The sequence below is a fragment of the Bombina bombina genome, chromosome 3, assembly GCF_027579735.1.
Source record: "Bombina bombina isolate aBomBom1 chromosome 3, aBomBom1.pri, whole genome shotgun sequence".
Lineage (NCBI taxonomy): Eukaryota > Metazoa > Chordata > Amphibia > Anura > Bombinatoridae > Bombina > Bombina bombina.
This window is the reverse complement of record NC_069501.1, coordinates 309,348,318-309,366,189: the sequence shown is the minus strand read 5'-3', so window position 1 is coordinate 309,366,189 and position 17,872 is coordinate 309,348,318. Positions and strand designations below refer to the sequence as shown.

Below are 17,872 nucleotides of genomic sequence, written 5' to 3'. Positions count from 1 at the left end.
ATTATACTGAGAGAGGAGAAGAAAAGAGAATTCGCTAAACATCCCCTTATATATACAGATCTACCAAAAACAAGTTCATCTCTATTTTGATACATATGTTATATGTTATATTATATTATATTGTGTAACATTGTATTCCCTCTTTTAGGCTTCCAATATTTAAGCTCCAATTCCTCTATGTTGAATATGCTCTGTATAGGTCAAAATTTATTTATCTCTTTATTTATTTATTTCCAATGGGTTTAACCTAGTATCAGTGTATATAAATTTATATTTTGTTTAAATCATTATTACCTATTGTCAAACCCACTGACTGGCTGTGTGTGGTCCGTAGTGCATGCGCGGACATGCTGTGTGTGAAGAGACCAATACCGCGAAGTATCCGTCTTAATTAATACCAACAGGTGTGCTGTAACGCAGGTAAGCAAACGTAACAGGAAATGCTATGTGTTTAAAAGAACCAAGTGATTTACTGTGCATTAGTCCCTGACGAAGTGCCTCCGGGCAGGAAACGCGTCGGACGTTTCATTCTTAGTGCTCCCTCCCGAGCACACTTGTACCATGCTTAATTTTGACTTTAAATAAAGTCGGTTTTTACTTGCAAACTAGGCGGCTGAAGTGTCTTCCTTGCAGCAGATCAATCACACAGTATGTGTGTGTATATATATATATATATATATATATATATATATATATACACACACACACATACATACATACATACATACATACATACACGCAATGTGCCTAACCTCTGCTAAGGGGTTGAACACATTATCATTTGTGGACCAGGGTGGAGAGCATTGTACACCTGAAACGTTTCTGAAGGCCAAAGCATATATGCATTTACTCTAGTCACTGGCTGTATCCTAATTTGAAGTGGTTTGTGACGTAGACTGTGTATTTAAAGGGACAGTCTACACCAGAATTTTTATTGTTTTAAAAGATAGATAATCCCATGATTACCCATTTCCCAGTTTTGCATAACCAACACAGTTATAATAATATACTTTTAACTTCTGTGATTATCTTGTATCTAAGCCTCTGCAAACTGCCCCTTTTTTCAGTTCTTTTGACAGACTTGCAGTCTAGCCAATCAGTGCCTGCTCCCAGATTACTTCACGTGCATGAGCAGTGTTATCTATATGAAATATGTGAACTAACACCCTCTAGTGGTGAAAAACTGTCAAAATGCAATCTGAAAGAGGTGGGCTTCAAGGTCTAAGAATTTAGCATATGAACCTCCTAGGTTAAACTTTCAACTAAGAATACCAAGAGAACAAAGCAAAATTGGTGATAAAATTAAATTGGAAAATTGTTTAAAATTACATGCTCTATCTGAATCATAAAAGTTTATTTTGGCCTAGACTGTCCCTTTAACTACGTATTAGGGGGTTAAGTACATAATGTAAAAGGATAATTTATTTTCATTGTCTCTTTAAACTGAAATCCACTCTGTTAGCCCAATTTTGTCTTTTTATGGATCATTAAGCTTCCTATATATCTCCAAAGGAGCTCCAGAATTATAGATAGCTACAGGAATCCTGGGTAAGGTGCAATTAAAGCAATGAAAAGTGCTGCATTCCAACCTCTGGAATATATATTAGTTAGAGCTATGTAATTGTGGTACAGATGGTCAATGGACTTCTGTCTTTTTTTCAACCTTGTCTGCTTTGTAAAGTAAAATCTACGTGTTGGGTTTTCTAGAATATAAATCCCAAAATGTCTTTTATGACCAATTACAAAAGCAGCAAGTGATAGAAGATGGATGGTTGCTATAGCAATTTCTTAAGCCTCGCCAGCACATTTTATTGGATAAACACTTCAGAATTGTGAAATAAGAGAGATGTTTATAGTTGCAAATTTAATATGCTACTTCATACACACAACATTTATGTGTTTGCTAAACATTCAGACACCTTTTTGGCGCATACAAAACATTTGATTAACTCTTTCACAGTGAAAATATAACACTGCCCTGTGCTTAAGTGATTAATGTGCTTAATGTGCTATCTTTTGATGCAGCTTCTTAATATGCATATATTGTTGCTGCTTTTGTGAAAATAGTTTTTATAGCTAGATTGTATGGTTTTTTTTCATGGGTCAGCACTGTGGTGGTTATGGAGAAAGGGTTTCACACAGCAACACTATTACATCATTAAACTGACTGGACAGGGCCTAAGTCAGCTTACAGCCCATTCAGACTTTCCCTTTCAGCAGAAGATGATGGGCACATGGCTCCTTTACATCACTCCTGCAATTCTTTTTGGATTTCTTCTGGTCATTACATTTTAGAATTGTTTTTTCCAGAGAGGGTGTAGTTGTGTGCTTTATGTCTCTGTCATATGCAAACATTTCCACTCAGCCTTAATTAAAGTTTTGTTTTACCTTCGCAAGACGAAGATTAAACTTTTGATGTTCAACTGTGATTTATAAAGAAATATGAGTAATTGGGCTTCTCTAACCAATCTTAGACCCATTATACTCCTCAGAGTCACATGTTTGGACATGCTGGCAAGCTTTTGAAGATCCGTCTCAGAGTCTCCAGAGCTGCTGTGCAGAGTAAAGGAAAGTGTTTAAAGGGATATTACACACCTTTTAATTACAAGAAATTTCTGTTGTCTTGCTATAGAATAACATATCAGGCAAGTCTAAACATTTTTATAACAAATGAACATCTTGTTTGCTGCAATTGGTTTCAATAGCCAAACTCCACCTACAATGTTGCCTTATTTGTAGGAGAAAATGTGGGTTTGAGTCTGCAGACAACAAGGCTATTAACGGTCATTAAGTTAGTATAAAGTTAATTGTTTTGCCGTTGTTATCTGTTAAAGCTAATTACGGAAAGACACACTGACCATATGAGCATATGAGCTTGTTGGACATCCCATTCTAAAACCATGGTTGTTAATATGGTGTTGCCCCCCCTCCCCCTTGTGGCTATAGCAGATGCTACTCTTCTGGGAGGGATTTCCACAAGATTTTGGAGTGTTTCTGTGTAAATTGTTGTACCCATTCAGCTAAAAGACCATTTGTGAGGTCATGCACTGATGTTGGATGAGAAGGTCTGGCTCGCAATCAGTGTTTCATTTCATCCCAATGGTGTTCAGTGGGGTTGAGGTCAGGGCTCTTTGCAGGCTACTAGAGTTCCTCCCCACCAAACTTGTCAAACAATGTCTTCATGGAGCTTACTTTATTCACATGGGCACAGTCATGTTAACAATCAACTTCAATGTGCTGCAGAAGGTCTCTATAGTAGCTTCCAGGAGAGGGCAAAGACTCTAAATCCACAAATGCTGCAGCAGTGCACCCTAACAACAGTGAATCAAACCGCAAACATCAGGATATAAGCAAGCAAGTGGCTGCACTCAAAATAAGAGGTTTGATTAAAACTTAAACATTCATTTAAAGGAGCATTTGCCTATACATATTAACTATGAATATCCATTTTAAAATCAAGATCATTCATTTAAATGGACATGTTCTTAAAATTATTCCACATAACTGATGTTCGACTGTTGATTTAGACCTAAGGGTACTCTTTTAACTTGAAAATCCAGTACAGTTTTTTTATTGTATAGCTTATATTTATTACCACCTAGAAGACCACCTCCAAATCGATCAATAATCTTCAATGTTATCTGAGGTGTATTGGACAAATGAAAACAATTGAAATGCCTTGTCACAACAGACTCTTTGTAGTTTTATTTATATCCATGAGATGCACACAGACTGAATTGAACATAATTCACATTCTAAAAGGTAAACCACAAAAGGTGATTTCACAACTGATCAGTAGTGAGTATGGCTAGCGCCGAAACGCGTATACTGCATTATCTCTTGTATGTTGATTTCTCCGTTTTGACCACCCATGGAGTGTATGTATACTTTTAACATGTTTGGAATAAAGTATTGACTTTTTATTTGAAAGCTGCTCCGCTCATCTTTCTGGTCCGGATTTATTGGCCTGCTTTGGAGCAGCTTCTTCACCTTTACAAGGCACTTTTTCCTACCTGGAGTTTCCGACTACAGCTGTTTGCCCTGTTGGTTTCCGCCGCCCTCTAATTGAGGCTCAGGCAATTGGATGAAAGCAAGACTGACGTCAGCAGACACATCACGTGATCATAGTGGGGACACATCGTTCATGCCAGGAGGTACGAAGGAGCTGCGCGAGTTACTGTAATACCCGTCCTTCCCTGTCCCCCCACACACCCGAAGTCAGAGTGATTTGCATGGGACGTATGCACCACAGGACAACTGTTTGTTTTCTACGGAACAGAGACTGCGTTTAAACAGCAGGACAGAGTGAGTTTACCAGCTGATTTCACTACTATACCCCTACAGGTAACACTGTTACAATATCACTTGTTTGCGTATTACAGCAACAGTTTAGCTACACTTGTAGCGGTTCTATACAATGTGAACTTTATCGCTCACCCACACAATGGGTTACACAGTATTGGAAATTGTATAGTACATGACTGTAATATTTGCCACATCCAGTTGAAGCCAGGTTCAGCATTCTTTTTCTTGGTTTTGTATATCCTATGACAGTGTCACTGAGCTCTTTAATACAACATATTGTACTGCCAATATTTTGTCTATGGAGATTTCATAGCTATGTGCTGCATTGTATGCACCTGTTAGCAATGGGTGTGGCTGAAACACCTGCACTCCATAATTGATTGGAGTGTTCGTATACTTTGCTCCATATAGTGTATAAAGCAAGTTAAGCCTTGAGATGTTAGCAGGGTGCATTTTTAGCATTACGATTGTTTTTCAAAATACATTCCTGTGCTATATTTTGCAGCTGCTGTTCTGGAGATTATCAATTTTGTTTGGTCTCTAGTGATACTGTGGCTGTGAAATTCAAATTTTGAGACACTACATGCCCAAAATTTGACCCAGAAGATATTTTCTTTTCTAGAAGTGGTTTCACTCATCAGATAGCTGCTGCAAAACCAGCTCCAAATGAAATTGTCAGTAAGTAATATGCCAACCTTTGCTATGGGTGCACTTTAGGAATCTAAGGAGCTTGCCTCCTTACTCCTCATCCCTTTTTGTTTGTTTTTGTATCCCATATTTTGTGGCAGATGCATTTGCTTTGGTACTTGTGATCTTTTTGAGATTAGAGTAAGGGTTGTCTTTCTCTCAGTGCTTTGCTTTCTGCTGTGATTTTACTAGCTTTTTTGGCTCCATCATGTTGTGAAGGGCCTGAATCTTGAAACTCGCCTTTTCTAGAGATAGTGTTTACCTGATATGTGCAACAAGCTTACTTCTAGCGGAGTTAGCGCGCAACCGATAAATAGCGCTCCACTCATAATTTGGCCCTATATTTGTTCCATGATCCTTGTGTCTTATGAGTTATTAACTCATTCCTCCAGGACTATGGCTCTTTAATTGTCTATCTGTATTTCCTTCATGGTGTTGTTATTTAATGCAGGCATTTGGTCTTCCTTGTGTATGCTCAAGGTATTATTTTTATTTTGTTGCCATAAGCAATTGTTAGGAAAGGCCTTTTAGTTAGTTATACATTTAACCCTCACAGAACTTTTCTTTTAATGCACCCATACTTTTATGTCTGTCATTATTGTACCAACCCGACTAGTAACCAAATAAGACTGAAAGAGTATAAAACACAAACAGGTTTATACTTACTGATAACATTTTCACTCTCAGTAAGTAGAACCATACCAAGACTGCACCAGGCACACTTTATTTTAGTGTATCCTGGATCTGCTATAATCTTCTGAGTTTATGCTGCGGGTCAGTTACACATTCTCCATTTTTTCTCCAAATAGCTCTTGGCTGACTATATGCTTACTGATGTCACTGGGGAAGACGGGGGCATATATATGAAGCAGAGGCACACTGAAATAAGTCTTCTGAAAAGTTTCTGCCATCTTCAGAAAGCACAATGCAGTATACCCCACTAATACCTAGATGTCACTCCTCTGATAATGCTGACATTAATTTATTTGTAATCATATTTCTCTTGTTAAGTGTATCCAGTCCACGGATCATCCATTACTTATGGGATATTCTCCTTCCCAACAGGAAGTTGCAAGAGGATCACCCAAGCAAAGCTGCTATATAGCTCCTCCCCTCACATGTCATATCCAGTCATTCTCTTGCAACTCTCAACATAGAAAGAGGTCGTGAGAGGACTGTGGTGTTTTATACTTAGTTTATTTCTTCAATCAAAAGTTTGTTATTTTTAAATGGCACCGGAGTGTGCTGTTTATCTCAGGCAGTATTTGGAAGAAGAATCTGTCTGCGTTTTTCTATGATCTTAGCAGAAGTAACTAAGATCCATTTGCTGTTCTCACACATTCTGAGGAGTGAGGTACTTCAGAGGGGGAATGGCGTGCAGTTTTTGCCTGCAAATAAGGTATGTGCAGTAAAATATTTTTCTAAGGAATGGAATTGAAGCCTTGAATGCAGTGATAGCGACTGGTATAAGGCTTATTAATAGAGATACATACTCTCATAAAAATGTGTTTTAAAACGTTTACTGGCATGTTTAATCGTTTTTTAACGTACATTGGTGATAAAACTGTAATGTTAGTATAGCCTTAAATGCAGTGAAAGCGACTGGTATCAGGCTGATTAATAGAGATACATACTCTTATAAAATGTGTTTTAAAACGTTTGCTGGCATGTTTAATCGTTTTTTAACATATGTTTGGTGATAAAACTTATTGGGGCCTAATTTTTCCACATGGCTGGCTTAAATTCTGCATAGAAACAGTTAACTGAGGTTTCCCACTGTTGTAATATGAGTGGGAGGGACCTAATTTAGCGCTTTTTTGCGCAGTTAAAATTACAATATGAATCATCCAGATTCCCTCAGCAGTCCCATGATTACTACAGGACATCTCTAAAGGGCTAAAAAGACTTCCAAAATCGTTTATAGGGAAGGTAATCCACAGCTCAGCTGTGGCTGTTTTGTTGTGTCTGTTTAAAAACGTCTATGTCGTTTTTTTGATCTGTTTTTTTGCATTAAGGGGTTAATCATCCATTTGCAAGTGGGTGCAATGCTCTGTTACCTTATTACATATACTGTAAAAAAATTGTTTGATTTACTGCCTTTTTTCACTGTTTTTCAAATTTTGACAAAATTTGTTTCTCTTAAAGGCACAATAACGTTTTTTATATTTGCTTGTTAACCTGATTTAAAGTGTTTTCCAAGCTTACTAGTCTCATTATTAGTCTGTTCTAACATGTCTGACATAGAGGAAGCTCTGTGTTCATTATGTTTAAAGCCATGGTGGAACCCCATCTTAGAATGTGTACCAGATGTACTGATTTCTCCAACATTGGTGTGTCCGGTCCACGGCGTCATCCTTACTTGTGGGAATATCTCTTCCCCAACAGGAAATGGCAAAGAGTCCCAGCAAAGCTGGCCATATAGTCCCTCCTAGGCTCCGCCCACCTCAGTCATTCTCTTTGCCGTTGCACAGGCAACATCTCCACGGAGATGGTTAAGAGTATATGGTGTTTAGTTGTAGTTTTTTATTCTACTATCAAGAGTTTGTTATTTTGAAATAGTGCTGGTATGAACTATTTACTCTGAAACAGAAATAGATGAAGATTTCTGTTTGTGAGAGGAAGATGATTTTAGCAGACGGTAACTAAAATCCCTTGCTGTTTCCACATAGGACTGTTGAGATGAAGTAACTTCAGTTGGGGGAAACAGTTAGCAGACTTTTCTGCTTAAGCTTTTTTGAGTAAACTGTCCCTTTAAGGTATGACTAGCCATATTTCTAACAAGACTGTGTAATGCTGGAAGGCTGTCATTTCCCCTCATGGGGACCGGTAAGCCATTTTCTGAGTCTCAAGCAGAATAAAGGGCTTAATATGGGCTATAAAACTGGTAGACACTTTTATGGGCAGAATCGATTGCTTTATTTGGGCATTTTATACATGTTTATGCTGGTATTTCACTTTTATAAACTTGGGGAACGTTTTTTAACGTCAGGCACTATGTTAGACACCTTTTCCAGTCAGGAAGGGCCTTCCCAGTTGTAGGCTGAGCCTCATTTTCGCGCCATTACTGCGCAGTTGTTTTTGAGAGCAAGACATGCAGATGCATGTGTGAGGACCTGGAAATAGTTGGAAAAGTTCCTAGAAGGCGTCATTTGGTATCGTATTCCCCTCTGGGTTTGGTAGAGTCGCAGCAAAAGCTGTAGCTGGGACTGTAGAGGGGTTAAAACTGTAACCGGCTCCGGTTTCGTTATTTTAAGGGTTAAAGCTCTGAAAATTGGTGTGCAATACTTTTAATGCTTTAAGACACTGTGTTGAAATTTTGGAAAATTTTGAACAATTCCTTCATATTTTTTCACATATTCAGTATTAAAGTGTGCTCTGTTTAAAATTTAAAGAGACAGTAACGGTTTTGATTTAAAACGTTTTTTGTGTTTTACTGACAAGTTTAAGCCTGTTTAACATGTCTGTGCCTTCAGATAAGCTATGTTCTATATGTATGAAAGTCAATGTGTCTCCCCCTTCTAAATTATGTGATAATTGTGCTAAAGCGTCCAAACAAAGTAAGGACAGTACTGTCACAGATAATGAAGTTGCCCAAGATGATTCATCAGATGAAGGGAGTAGACATGGTTCTACATCATCTCCTTCTGTGTCTACACCAGTTTTGCCCACGCAGGAGACACCTAGTACTTCTAGCGCGCCAATGCTTATTACCATGCAACAATTGACGGCTGTAATGGATAACTCCATAGCAAATATTTTATCCAAAATGCCTGCATATCAGAGAAAGCGCGATGGCTCTGTTTTAAACACTGAAGAGCAGGAGGGCGCTGATGATAATTGTTCTGTCATACCCTCACACCAATCTGAAGGGGCCATGAGGGAGGTTTTGTCAGATGGGGAAATTTCAGATTCAGGAAAAATTTCCCAACAGGCTGAACCTGATTTTGTGACATTTAAATTTAAATTAGAACATCTCCGCGCACTGCTTAAGGAGGTGTTATCTACTCTGGATGATTGTGACAACCTGGTCATTCCAGAAAAATTATGCAAGATGGACAAGTTCCTAGAGGTTCTGGTGCACCCCAACGCTTTTCCTATACCCAAGCGGGTGGCGGACATAGTGATTAAGGAATGGGAGAAGCCCGGCATACCTTTTGTTCCCCCTCCTATATTTAAGAAATTATTTCCTATGGTCGACCCCAAAAAGGACTTATGGCAGACAGTCCCTAAGGTCGAGGGGGCAGTTTCTACTCTAAACAAGTGCACTACTATTCCTATCGAGGATAATTGTGCTTTCAAAGATCCTATGGATAAAAAATTGGAGGGTTTGCTTAAAAAGATTTTTATACAGCAAGGTTACCTTCTTCAACCCATTTCGTGCATTGTTCCTGTCACTACAGCAGCGTGGTTCTGGTTCGAGGAACTAGAAAAGTCGCTCAGTAGAGAGACTCCATATGAGGAGGTTATGGACAGAGTTCACGCACTTAAGTTGGCTAACTCTTTTATTTTAGATGCCGCTTTGCAAATAGCTAGATTAGCGGCGAAAAATTCAGGGTTTGCAATTGTGGCGCGCGGAGCGCTTTGGCTAAAGTCTTGGTCAGCGGATGTATCATCCAAGACAAAATTGCTTAATATCCCCTTCAAGGGTAAAACTCTCTTCGGGCCAGAATTGAAAGAGATTATCTCAGACATCACTGGGGGAAAGGGCCACGCCCTCCCACAAGATAGGCCTTTCAAAGCCAAGAATAAGTCTAATTTTCGTTCCTTTCGTAATTTCAGGAACGGACCGGGCTCTAATTCTGCATCCTCTAAACAAGAGGGTAATACCTCACAGACCAAACCAGCCTGGAAACCGATGCAAGGCTGGAACAAGGGTAAGCAGGCCAAGAAGCCTGCCGCTGCTAACAAAACAGCATGAAGGAGTAGCCCCCGATCCGGGACCGGATCTAGTGGGGGGCAGACTCTCTCTCTTTGCTCAGGCTTGGGCAAGAGATGTTCAGGATCCCTGGACGCTAGAAATAGTTTCTCAGGGTTATCTTCTGGAATTCAAGGAACTACCCCCAAGGGGAAGGTTCCACATGTCTCACTTATCCTCAAACCAAATAAAGAGACAGGCATTATTACATTGTGTAGAAGACCTATTAAAGATGGGAGTGATACACCCAGTTCCAACGGCGGAACAAGGAATGGGATTTTACTCAAATCTGTTTGTGGTTCCCAAAAAAGAGGGAACTTTCAGACCAATCCTGGATTTAAAGATCCTAAACAAATTTCTCAGAGTACCATCGTTCAAGATGGAAACCATTCGAACGATTCTACCCACAATTCAGGAAGGTCAATTTATGACTACCGTGGATCTAAAGGATGCGTATCTACATATCCCTATCCACAAGGAACATCATCAGTTCCTAAGGTTCGCCTTTCTGGACAAACATTACCAGTTTGTGGCCCTCCCATTCGGGTTAGCCACTGCTCCAAGGATTTTCACAAAGGTACTCGGATCCCTTCTAGCGGTTCTAAGACCAAGGGGCATTGCAGTAGTACCGTACTTGGACGACATTCTAGTACAAGCGTCGTCTCTTTCAAAGGCAAAGGCTCACTCAGACATCGTTCTGGCCTTTCTCAGATCTCACGGTTGGAAGGTGAACATAGAAAAAAGTTCCCTGTCTCCGTCGACAAGAGTTCCCTTCCTGGGAACAATAATAGATTCCTTAGAAATGAGGATTTTCTTGACAGATGTCAGAAAGTCAAAACTTCTAAACGCTTGTCAAGTTCTTCATTCTATTCCTCGTCCTTCCGTAGCTCAGTGCATGGAAGTAGTAGGATTGATGGTTGCAGCAATGGACATAGTTCCTTTTGCGCGAATTCATCTAAGACCATTACAACTGTGCATGCTGAAACAGTGGAATGGGGATTATACAGACTTGTCTCCAGTGATTCAAGTAGATCAGAAGACCAGAGACTCACTCCGTTGGTGGCTAACCCAGGATCACCTATCCCAGGGAATGAGCTTCCGCAGTCCAGAGTGGGTCATCGTCACGACCGACGCCAGTCTAGTGGGCTGGGGCGCGGTCTGGGAATCCCTGAAAGCTCAGGGACTGTGGTCTCGGGAAGAGTCTCTTCTCCCGATAAACATTCTGGAACTAAGAGCGATATTCAATGCTCTCAAGGCTTGGCCTCAGCTAGCAAAGGCCAGATTCATAAGATTCCAATCAGACAACATGACGACTGTTGCGTATCTCAATCATCAGGGGGGAACAAGGAGTTCCCTGGCGATGAAAGAAGTGACCAAAATAATACAATGGGCGGAGAATCACTCCTGCCATCTATCTGTGATCCACATTCCAGGTGTGGAAAACTGGGAAGCGGATTATTTGAGTCCTCAGACATTCCATCCGGGGGAGTGGGAACTCCACCCGGAGATCTTTGCCCAGTTGACGCAACTATGGAGCATTCCAGATATGGATCTGATGGCGTCCCGTCAGAACTTCAAGGTTCCTTGCTACGGGTCCAGATCCAGGGATCCCAAGGCGACTCTAGTGGATGCACTAGTAGCGCCTTGGACCTTCAACCTAGCTTATGTGTTTCCACCGTTTCCTCTCAATCCCAGGCTGGTAGCCAGGATCAAACAGGAGAGGGCCTCGGTGATCTTGATAGCTCCTGCGTGGCCACGCAGGACTTGGTATGCAGACCTGGTGAATATGTCATCGGTTCCACCATGGAAGCTACCTTTGAGACAGGACCTTCTTGTTCAGGGTCCATTCGAACATCCAAATCTGGTCTCCCTCCAGCTGACGGCTTGGAGATTGAACGCTTGATTCTATCAAAGCGTGGGTTTTCAGATTCCGTGATAGATACTCTGGTTCAAGCCAGAAAACCGGTAACTAGAAAGATTTACCATAAAATATGGAAAAGATATATCTGCTGGTGTGAATCCAAGGGATTCCCATGGAATAAGATAAAGATTCCTAGGATTCTTTCCTTTCTACAAGAAGGTTTGTATAAAGGATTATCTGCAAGTTCTCTAAAGGGACAGATTTCTGCTTTATCTGTCCTACTGCACAAACGACTGGCAGTTGTGCCAGATGTTCAAGCATTTGTTCAGGCTTTGGTTCGGATCAAGCCTGTTTACAGACCTTTGACTCCTCCCTGGAGTTTAAATCTAGTTCTTTCAGTTCTTCAAGGGGTTCCGTTTGAACCTTTACATTCCGTAGATATTAAGTTGTTATCTTGGAAAGTTTTGTGTTTGGTTGCTATTTCTTCTGCTAGAAGAGTTTCTGAGTTATCTGCTCTACAATGTACTCCACCCTATCTGGTGTTCCATTCAGATAAGTTTGTTTTGCGTACTAAGCCTGGTTTTCTACCAAAGGTTGTTTCCAACAAAAATATTAATCAGGAGATAGTTGTACCTTCTTTGTGTCCGAATCCAGTTTCAAAGAAGGAACGTTTGCTACACAATTTAGATGTAGTCCGTGCTCTAAAATTCTACTTAGAAGCTACGAAAGACTTCAGACAAACTTCTTCTCTGTTTGTCGTCTATTCTGGAAAAAGGAGAGGTCAAAAAGCAACTTCTACCTCTCTTTCTTTTTTGCTTAAAAGCATCATCCGATTGGCTTATGAGACTGCCGGACGGCAGCCTCCTGACAGAATCACAGCTCACTCCACTAGGGCTGTAGCTTCCACATGGGCCTTCAAGAACGAGGCTTCTGTTGATCAGATATGTAAGGCAGCGACTTGGTCTTCACTGCACACTTTTGCCAAATTTTACAAATTTGATACTTTTGCTTCTTCGGAGGCTATTTTTGGGAGAAAGGTTTTGCAAGCCGTGGTGCCTTCCATTTAGGTGACCTGATTTGCTCCCTCCCTTCATCCGTGTCCTAAAGCTTTGGTATTGGTTCCCACAAGTAAGGATGACGCCGTGGACTGGACACACCAATGTTGGAGAAAACAGAATTTATGCTTACCTGATAAATTACTTTCTCCAACGGTGTGTCCGGTCCACGGCCCGCCCTGGTTTTTTAATCAGGTCTGATGAATTATTTTCTCTAACTACAGTCACCACAACACCATATGGTTTCTCTTATTTTTTCCTCCTGTCCGTCGGTCGAATGACTGGGGTGGGCGGAGCCTAGGAGGGACTATATGGCCAGCTTTGCTGGGACTCTTTGCCATTTCCTGTTGGGGAAGAGATATTCCCACAAGTAAGGATGACGCCGTGGACCGGACACACCGTTGGAGAAAGTATTTATATATAAAGATAATTTTTTTGTCTTTAAAAATAATATCACCAGAGGATTCTGTCGAGGGGGAAGTTATGCCGACTAACTCTCCCCACGTGTCAGACCCTTTGACTCCCGCTTTAGGGACTCACGCTCAAATGGCGCCAAGTACATCAAGGACGCCCATAGCGTTTATTTCCAGAGGATTCTGTCGAGGGGGAAGTTATGCCGACTAACTCTCCCCACGTGTCAGATCCTTCGACTCCCGCTTCAGGGATTCACGCTCAAATGGCGCCAAGTACATAAAGGGTGCCCATAGCGTTTATTTTACAAGACATGGCAAAGGTTGTGAATAATACACTGGCAGCGGTATTAGTCAGACTACCTAAAATTAAAGGAAAGCAAGATAGCTCTGGGGATAGTTACAGAGCATACAGACGCTTTAAGAACCATGTCTGATACTGCCTCATAATATGCAGAAGCTGGGGAGCTTCGGTCTGTGGGTGATATTTTTGACTCAGGGAAGATGATTTAACCTGATTCTGATATTTCTACATTTAAATTTTATGCTTGAGAACCTCCACTTGTTGCTCAGGGAGGTTTTAGCTGCTCTGATTGACTGTGTACAATCGCAGTGCCAGAGAAATTGTGTAGACTGGATAAATACTATGCAGTGCCGGTGTGTACTGATGTTTTTCCAATACCTAAAGAGGTTTACTAAAATTATTAATTTGGAATGGGATAGACCAGGTGTGCCGTTCTCTTCCCCTCCTATTTTTAGAAAAATGTTTCTAATAGTTGCCACCACACGGGACTTATGGCAGACAGTTCATAAGGTGGAGAGAAGAGTTTCTACTCTAGCTAGCGTACCACTTACCCTGTCGAGGACAGTTGTGCTTTTTTAGATCCAATGGATAAAAAATTAGAGGGTTACCTTAGGAAAATGTTTATTCAACAAGGTTTTATCCTGCAGCCCCTTGCATGCATTGCTTTTGTCACTGCTGCTTCGGCGTTCTGGTTTGAGTCTCTGGATGAGGCTTTACAGGTAGCGACTCCATTGGATGAATACTTGACAAGCTTAGAGCTCTTAAGCTAGCCAATTTCTTTGTTTTCTGATGCCTTGTTTTTATTGTCTAAACTAACGGCTAAGAATTCTGTTTTTTTTTTACTATGCTGGCGCGCACAGCGCTATGGCTTATATTATGGTCAGCTGTCGTGACTTTACTAAATAAGCTACTTAACTTCCCTTCAAGGGGCAGACCCTATTCGGCCCTGGTTTGAAGGAGATTATTGCTAATATCACTGGAGGAAAAGGTAATGCCCTTCCTCAGGACAGGTCAAAATCAAGGGCCAAAAAAGTCTAATTTTCGTGCCTTTCGAAACTTCAAGGCAGGCGTGGCATCAATTTCCTCTAAGGCAAATCAAGAGGGAACTTTTGCTTAGTCCAAGACGGTCTGGTGACAACCGGGCCTGGAACAAAGATAAGCAGGCCAAGGGGCCTGCTGCTGCCTCTAAGACAGCATGTAGAACGGCTCCCTATCCGTTAACGGATCCTGTAGGGGGCAGACTTTCATTTTTCGCCCAGGCGTGGGCGAGAGAGAGAGAGGCCCAGGATCCCTGGGCATTGGATATTATATCCCAGAGATATCTTCTGGATTTCAAAGCTTTTTCCCCCCCAAAAAAGGGGAGATTTCCTCTTTCACAATTATCTGCAAACCGGATAAAGAAAGAGGCATTCTTACTCTGTGTACGAGACTCATCCAGTTCCAGTGGAGGAACAGGGATAGAATTTTTACTCAAATCTGTTTGTGGTTCCCAAGGAGAAGGAACCTTTAGATCTATTTTGGATCTAAAGATCTTAAACCAATTCCTTAGATTCCATCATTTAAGTTGGAAACTATTCGTACCATTTTAACTATGATCCAGGAGAGTCAATAGAGGACTACAATGGATTTGAAGGATGCTTATCCTCACATTACGATGCATAAAGATCACCATCGTTTTTCATGTTTGCCTTTCTAGACAGGCATTACCAGTTTGTAGCTCTTTCCTTTGGGTTAACTACAGCCCCAAGAATCTTTATGGAAGTTCTGGGGTCGCTTTGGCGGTCCTTAGACCGCGGGGCATAAAAATGGCCCCTTATTTAGATGACATCCCGATACAGGCGTCAAGCATCCAAGTTGCCAAGTTTCATATGGACGTAGTAATGGCATTTCTTAGATCGTATGGGTGGAAAGTGAACAAGGAAAGAGTTCTCTATCCCCAATCTCAAGGGTTTCCCTCCTAGGGATTCTGATAGAAAATTTACCTGACAGAGTCAAGGTTGTCGAAGTTTCTAAATTTCTGCCATGTTCTTCATTCCATCCGCGCCCGTTGGTGGCTCAGTACATGAATGTAATCGGCTTAATGGTAGCGGCAAGGGACATAGTATCGTTTGCACACCTACTTTTCTGATCGCTGCAACTATGCTTGCTCAGTCAGAGGAACGGGGATTACACAGATTTGTTCTCCTGTTAAATCTGGACCAAGAGATCAGAGATTCTCTTCTCTGGTGACTATCTCGGGTCCATCTGTCCAAGAGTATGACCTTCCGCAGGTCAGATGGGACAATTGTTACAACAGATGCCAGCCTTTTAGGTTGGGATACAGTCTGGAACTCCCTGAAGGCTCAGGGATAGTGGACTCACAAGGAGACCCTCCTTCTAATGTATATTCTGGAACTGGGAGCGATATTCCATACTCTTCAGACTTGGCCTCAGTTAGCAACTCTGAGGTACATCATATTTCAGTCGGACAATATCACGACTGTGGCTTACATCAACCATCAAGGGGGAACAGAAGTTCCCTAGCGATGTTAGAAGTCTTAAAATAATTCTCTGGACAGAGACTCACTCTTGTCTATCAGCTATACATATCCCAGGTGTTGAGAACTGGGAGACAGATTTTCTAAGTCGTCAGACTTTTCATCTGGGGGAGTGGGAATTCCCTCCGGAGGTGTTTGCACAAAATCAAGCATGAGAGTGCTTTGGCGTTTTTTGACAGCGCCTGCGTGGCCACGCAGGACCTGATATGCAGATCTGGTGGACATGTCATCCTTTCCACCATGGTCTCTGCTTCTGAGACAGGACCCTCTACCTCAGGGTCCTTTCAACCATCTAAATATAATTAATCTGAGTTGGACTGCCTGGAGACTGAACGTTTGATGTTATCAAAGCATGGCTTCTCTGAGTCAGTCATTGATACCTTAATACAGGCATGAAAGCCTGTCTCTAGGAAAATTTTAACATAGATATGGTGTAAATATCTTGTTGTTATGAATCCAAGGGTTACTCATGGAGTAAAGTCTGGATTCCCAAGATATTATCTTTTCTCCAAGATGATTTTGAGAAAGGATTGTCAGCTAGTTCCTTAAAAGAACAGATTTCTACTGTCTATTCTTTTGCACAAGCGTCTGGCAGGTATTATAGACGTTCAGGCTTTTGGTCAGGCTTTGGTTAGAACCAAGCCTCTGTTTAAAACTGTTGCTTCACCATGGAGCTTAAACCTGGTTCTTAAGGTTCTTCTAGGAGTTCCGTTTGAACTTTTTCATTCCATAGATATCAAACTTTTATCTTGGAAAGTTCTTTCTTGGTAGATATTTCCTCTGCTCGTAGAGTCTCCGAGTTATCTGCGTTACAATGTGATTCTCCTTATCTGGTCCTCCGTACGGATAAGGTAGTCCTACGTACCAACCTGGGTTTTTACCTAAGGTGGTATCTAACAACAATATCACTCAAGAGATTGTTGTTCCGTTCTTGTATCCTATTCCTTCTTTAAAGAAGGAACGTCTATTACACAATTTGGACGTGGCTCGTGCTTTAAAGTTTTTCTTACAAGCTACTACAGATTTTCATCAAACATTCACCTTGTTTGGTGTCTATTCTGGACAGAGGAGAGGTCAAAAGACTTCAGCAACCTCTCTGTCTTTTTGGTTAAAAAGCATAATTCATTTAGCTTATGAGACTGCTAGACAGCAGCCTTCTGAAGGGATTACAGCTCATTCTACTAGAGCTGTTGTTTTCACTTGGGCCTTTTTAGAAGGAGGCTTCTGTTGAACAGATTTACGAGACGGAGTCTTGGTCTGCGCTTCATACTTTTCAAATTTAACAAATTTGATACTTTGCTTCTTCGGAGGCTATTTTTGGGAGAAAGGGTTTTTTACAGGCAGTGGTCACTTCCGTTTAAGTACCTGCCTTGTCCCTCCCATCATACGTGTACTTTAGCTTTGGTATTGGTATCCCATAAGTAATGGATGATCTGTGGACTGGATACACTTAACAAGAGAAAACATAATTTATGCTTACCTGATAAATTTATTTCTCTTGTAGTGTATCCAGTCCACGGCCCGCCCTGTCCTTTTAAGGCAGGTTTAAATTTTAATTAAACTACAGTCACCACTGCACCCTATAGTTTCTCCTTTTTTGTCTTGTTTCGGTCGAATGACTGGATATGACATGTGAGGGGAGGAGCTATATAGCAGCTTTGCTTGGGTGATCCTCTTGCAACTTCCTGTTGGGAAGGAGAATATCCCATAAGTAATGGATGATCCGTGGACTGGATACACTACAAGATAAATATATTTATCTGGTAAGCATAAATTATGTTTTTTAGGTTGCAAAAGC

The 17,872-nt window shown here is 41.1% G+C and overlaps 1 protein-coding gene across 10 annotated transcripts in view; it reads left to right on the top strand.

Annotated features, from left to right (window-relative positions):
• Positions 1-17,872, top strand: part of CDKL5 (cyclin dependent kinase like 5) — a 1,071,204-nt gene that overhangs the window by 473,680 nt on the left and 579,652 nt on the right. The gene's annotated exons all lie outside the window — the stretch shown is intronic.